At 32.8% G+C, this 6,000-nt stretch overlaps 1 protein-coding gene across 1 annotated transcript in view; it reads right to left on the bottom strand.

The window, feature by feature from the left end:
* Nucleotides 1-6,000, bottom strand: part of LOC106876560 (ras-related protein Rab6) — a 158,661-nt gene that overhangs the window by 120,336 nt on the left and 32,325 nt on the right. The window lies entirely within an intron of this gene.

The raw sequence follows: 6,000 nt of genomic DNA, 5'->3' as shown, positions 1-6,000 counted from the left end.
CGATTCACATTTATAACAGTCAACAAATAATAGCTTAAAGTCATTCCTCTTATTTGATTATTGAAAGAAAAGATTTTTTTTTTTTTTTTTAAGTAACAATTCAAAAGAAGCAGTGGACTTTAAGAGGAGAAAGAAGTTGTGTGGCTGTTTTGTTACGCTTTCATAAAGTCTTTAAATATAATCTCTCAGAAATATATTAGATATTTCTCCATCCCTCTATGGTTCCTAAAATAGAAAGGAAATAATTGCATTATTTCATTGTGGCTTTGCAACTAATTATAACTGTTTAGATTCTTGTTAACCCTCTGCTGTTTATATTTCTATAAACTTGTTTCAATTAACCTTCAAAATAATGGAGGTTTTAGAGCAATTTGGTAAAAGATCACCACTTTTTCATATAAACGAATAGATGCTTTTGAACACAAATTAATAAAGGCTTCTGCATGGAATTTATAAAGGCATTTTTTTTAACACTAATTAAAAGTGATTACAAATAAATGAGGATGAAAAGAGCAAAAGAAAACTGAAGATTAAAAATAATTCACGAAATCAAATCAAATATTTCTTCATTTTTTTTTTAGATACAATATGAAGCACGATGATTTTCAGGTTAAAGTGCTGGACACAACTTTATGATCATGACTTTAAATAATACTACTACTGCCACTGCTACCACCATTGTGCTGATGCCTTTGAACAAAGCATATAACTTAACATTTTTGCTTTACTCATTTCCACTTCTACTTAACAGAAACAGATGAATAGTTATTAAAGACAGGAAGGGTATATTGTTGTTACTATCCTAGATGTTTGCTCAAATGTGCAAAAACCATAAACCATCTACCCACCTCTATGCTTGTTAAAACAATAGGAAGGGAAACCTAAATAATTTAATTTCAAAACAGTTTGTTGGGTTTTTTTTTAACTGTTTTACATCCACATTTTTTCTTGGCTTCTTTACTTCAGAGGGGAGCAAATCAACCCTCTTTGCCACAAATCATTCAATTGCAATATATAAGTGGAACCTCTGTTTTTGTCATCAGACAACCTGTAGCAAACAGTTTGTTATGCTTCTTGCTAAGAAAATGTCTGTAATAAGATTTGAAGATATACACAGAAGTCCATTAAGCAGATTTTAATTTAAAAATAACCGTTAAATATCATTGAATATCTTCAGACAGGATAATAATGTGAACACAGACAAGTCTGAGAGGTTGATACATGAAAGATTAATGTTGTTGGAAATGTATTTCAATATAAAAGAAAAAAGGAAAAAAGAAAAGAATGCTTTATAAGCATTTATAAACATTTATAAACATTTATAAGCACTGCCAACATATTAGAAGATGACTACCGAAACAAATTCTAATATAACATTGAAACGCATTTTGATCTTTTATATAAATTTATCAAAGGCAGTCCTCCTAAACTGGTGGTGGTGAGATGAATACAATTGATAACCAGCTTAAACAAATGTAACAGGTTTGGTGTCCAGAGGCTAAAATGTCAGTGCCAGTGAAATTCCAGAAGGACATAGTTCATCCAAGAGCTTTACATTCAGCAAGAGTTCTACATTTGAGTAAATAATGAGAACACAGAAAAGTTCAAAAATGAGAAAAGAGTTTATCAGGGCTGTATTCTTTCTCCATGTTTGTTCAACATCTACACTGGGTAGATAATGCAAGAAGCAATACAGGAAAAAGATGGCATCAAAGTACACGACATGCATATTTCTAATCTAAGGCATGCAGACAATACTGCTCTATTTGCCAAGACTGGATAAGAAATAATAAACAGAGTTCAGAAGGTATCAAATACACATGGTCTTGATTCCAACCATAAGAAAACAAGTCATGTTAGTAGGAAAAGAGGAAGTAAATGTTAACATCAAACTAGGCAGTGAGAGGCTTGAATACATTGAATTGTACAAATATCTTGGAGCTTAAATCTCTGGTGAAGCCACATGTCAAAAAGGTATTTGTGGTTGCAAAGCAAGGGCTCTGAACAAATCTGAAGGGAACATAACCAATGCATTTGAAATGTGAGTGTATAGGAGAATGTTATGCATTTCTTACAAAGATCATCAAACAAATGGATGGATGGATGTGATAACAAGTAGATGAAAGATGATAACTTCTGAACAAAAGCTCATCTATTATGGCCATATTCAAAGTAGAGGTTTGAGGAAAATAATCATGGCAGGTAGATTAGAGGGTAGTGGGATCAAGAGGCAGGCAAAAAACACAATGGAGAGACAATATCAAAAGCTGGTTGGACAAAGTGGCAAGGCAGCTAGAGAACTCGCCCTTAATTGGGAAGACTTTCATTGTAGTGTCATCAAAGTGCTCAGGTGCACAATACATGACAATGACAACAATGATGATATAGTTCAGGGGATAAAGAAGTGGATGAAGTGTTTAGTGTGGGCTTGAAAGATAAGATGCAGTAAGGTTAATAAATGATTTGGAAAAGTGGGTTTGAGAGATCAAGGTATGCAGCTAGCTACATCAGTTGTGAGGAAGTTGATGATGTAGCAACAGAATCTCCCAAAAGTTTTTTTAATGAAAAGGTACAACAGTGAGCTAGTGGTTGAAAAGTGTTACCTTTCATTTGTTTCAGTCACTGGACTGCAGCCATGTTGGGGTTTAGAGGAGCATATCAACCCTTGCACTTATTTTTGTAAATCTGGTACTTATTCTCTCAGTCCCTTTTGCCAAAGAGCTAAAAGATGTAGGGATTTAAACAAACTAACACTGGTTGTCAAGCAGGGATGGGGAGGTGGGGAAATACACCCACAGCTTTCATCTATCAAATTCACTCACAATGCATTGGTCAGCCTAGGGCTACCATAGAAGACTCTTGCCCAAAGTGTCATGCAGTGAGAATGAATGCTAGAAACCACTAAGTCTGCTGCCTGAAATCAACAAATTTCATAATTCAAATAGTAACAAAAAATTTTTTAATTCTTTTAAAATTTGCAAATCAGCATTAGTTTGTTATAAGAATGTTATTCCAAATTGGGATGAGTTAGAAAAAAACAGTAGGTTTACAGTAATGCTATAAATGTAGATAAGATGATATTGAAAATATTTTAGTATCTTTCTGGAGTTCATCCAAGTAAGAATTCTTTTTTTTTTTTTAACTGCTTAAAATTAAAACAAAATAATTAAGCTAATTCAGTAGAGCCATGATGCTGAATAAACAGTTAATAGCTTGATCTTTTATTCTTTTATATACATGAAAAATTATTGTATCACAATGTGTAAGTTAAATAAAAATGTCATGTCAGTAATGTGGAATTAATTAAAACAGTTAAAATATTTAGCATATCTTTAAAAAAACAAAATTGTTTGTGTGCCTGCTTAAAAAAGTTTGCTGTGAGAAACAAATTTTTAGCAATATAGAAAATCTCTGAGTGACAAGAGAGAGAAATGGAATGTTGTAATGTTCACATCTTTCTCAAGATCATCATCATTTTAACATCTACTCTTCCATATTGGCATGGGTTGGGTAGAATTTATTGAGGAAGATTTTCTAAAGCCAGATGCTCTTCCTGGCACTAGCCTTTACCTGTTTCCAAGTAAGGCAGATATGTTTTTGTAGAATATTGGAAATGAATAACATTCATTTACAACAATCATGCAAGGTTAAGACAAGGAGACACAAACACACATACATATGTGAGAGTGAGAGAGAGAGAGAGAGAGAGAGAGAGAGAGAGAAAGAGAGAGAAAGAGAGAGAGAGAAAGAGAGAGAAAGAGATGGGATTCAACTATAAATATGTTCACTAGGAGCTTATTTCTGACAATACATCACTTGCTACTTCAAAGATAATTAGAATATTCAATGTAATCATGGTTTTAGTCCACAAATCAATAAGAAAAGTAAAGCATCTTTTTGAGTGGCAAAGTCAGTTTAATCTTAAGTTTCTCTACTATTAAAGAATGGAATTTAAATGTAAAATGAGAAAAAATCTCTATAAATTATGAAGAAAGACAATCTTCAACCTAGAATAAATGAGGAGTGGCTTAATCTCAGTACACCAAGCAAACTGCTTAGTAGTATTTCGTCTGTCTTTTTGTTCTGAGTTCAAATTCTTCTGAGGTCAACTGTACCTTTCATCCTTTCAGGGTCAATAAAATAGGTACCAGTTGAGTATTGAGTTCAATGAAATTGACTAGCACCGTCTCTGCAAAATTTCAGACTTTGTGTCTATAGTACAAATAATAATAATTATTATTGCTATGAGCTGGCAGAATCATTAGTGCATGAGACAAAATGTTTTCTGGCATTTCTTCTGGTTCCTTACATTCTGAGTTCAAACTCTAATGAGGCTGACCTTGTCTTTTTCCCTTTCAGAGTCAATAAAATAAGTACCAGTCAAATACTGGAGCTGGTGTAATAATATTGTTGCACTCCCTTCAAAATTAATAAAATACCAGTCAAGAACTAGTGTCAATTTAATCAACCCTGCCCCCAGCCCCCATTTAATTTCTGACTTTGTGTCTATATCATAAATCTTTATCACAATTCTCATCATCGCCATTATAATGCTTATAATTACTATCATTACAAAATAAGTAACAGTCTAGTTCCAGGATTGATGTAATCAACTAGCCCCACTCCCTCCTTGCAAATTTCAGGCCACAAACAAAGGTAATATTTCCCACTTTGCACCAAAATCACATGAAACATGGCTTACTGACATTTTTTCTATTACAACATTAATAAGAAATATTAAAAGACACTCTTCACTATTTGTATAAAATGAGTAGCAGACAACTTCTAGTTAACTCATTTAGTAGTTCTCTTACAGACATCAGATTCCAGTTTCATAATCAATAGAATAAATTTCATATTTAACACATTACATCTGAGAACCAATCAAAATCATAATTTTATAGAAACAAAATTGATATTTTTGTGACTGAAGGCTCAAGTGACATTTTGTATCAGGTTTTTTTTTTATTTTGCTTCAGAGATAAAAGATAAACATGGAGCGAATGTCAACAATCAGCAAATATGATTGAACTAAATGCCCTGTAATGTCATGCTGACAAATTCTTAACGGATCGACAGAACTCAGACATCTGTTCTGTAATATATAAAATAACAAATGTCTTCTTATGTTGGCATGTAGGATTATTCCTTCATATCATAGTTCCAAAAATTTATAATTAGCAGCTAATTCTCTTCATTCCTGCATATAATGTAAGCCTCCATCTATCTAACTATCTACCTATAATTATTTCATTTATATAAATGAACAACATGTACAATGAAATAGCATTCAAATATATCACAATATAAACGAAAGTAAAATTACTACAACAAAATTAAAGACCCATCAATATCCTCGTCATTGTTTTTACATCAGATTTTCCATGCTGGCAGGAGTTACTGAAAGCTTATTGAGGTAAATCTTCGACATAGATGTTCTTCTTGAGTCAACCCTTACTTGTTTACCAAATAAGGTGTTTTTTTTTTTCTCTTCACTTGGATCACTTATCACACTGAATTATCTACTAAATTACAGAGCACTTGTTCATAGGAGAAAGTAAACACCATTCTTTCACTTAGGCAGTGACAGACTAAATTGACACACACACAATACTCAGCAATGCAGTCGGCAAACTGAGCAAAGACATTGCAAAGTTGAAAGAACATTTTAGTCTTGCTGAGGGCAAGGCCTCTGTAACGCTGGTGCCATAAAACAATGAATGCACCAAGCACACTGTGAAATGGTTAGTGTTAGGATGGACATCCAGTTGTAGAAATCATGCCAAAACTGAGACACTCGTGTAACATGTGGTCTACTGACCTATAGAATCTTGTTGAACTGTCCAACATGCATCAACATGGTAAGTGTATGCAAGATGAAGAATATAATGTGTGTGTGTATGTATGTATGTATGTACAAACACACAGTAATATGCATATTGTAAAAAAAACAATATTAAAAAATGAAAGTGACAGAAAGGTTATTAAAAATGAATAAAC

This window comes from Octopus bimaculoides, chromosome 19 (genome assembly GCF_001194135.2).
Source record: "Octopus bimaculoides isolate UCB-OBI-ISO-001 chromosome 19, ASM119413v2, whole genome shotgun sequence".
In the NCBI taxonomy this organism is placed as follows: domain Eukaryota; kingdom Metazoa; phylum Mollusca; class Cephalopoda; order Octopoda; family Octopodidae; genus Octopus; species Octopus bimaculoides.
This window is presented reverse-complemented; position numbering and strand designations above follow the sequence as displayed.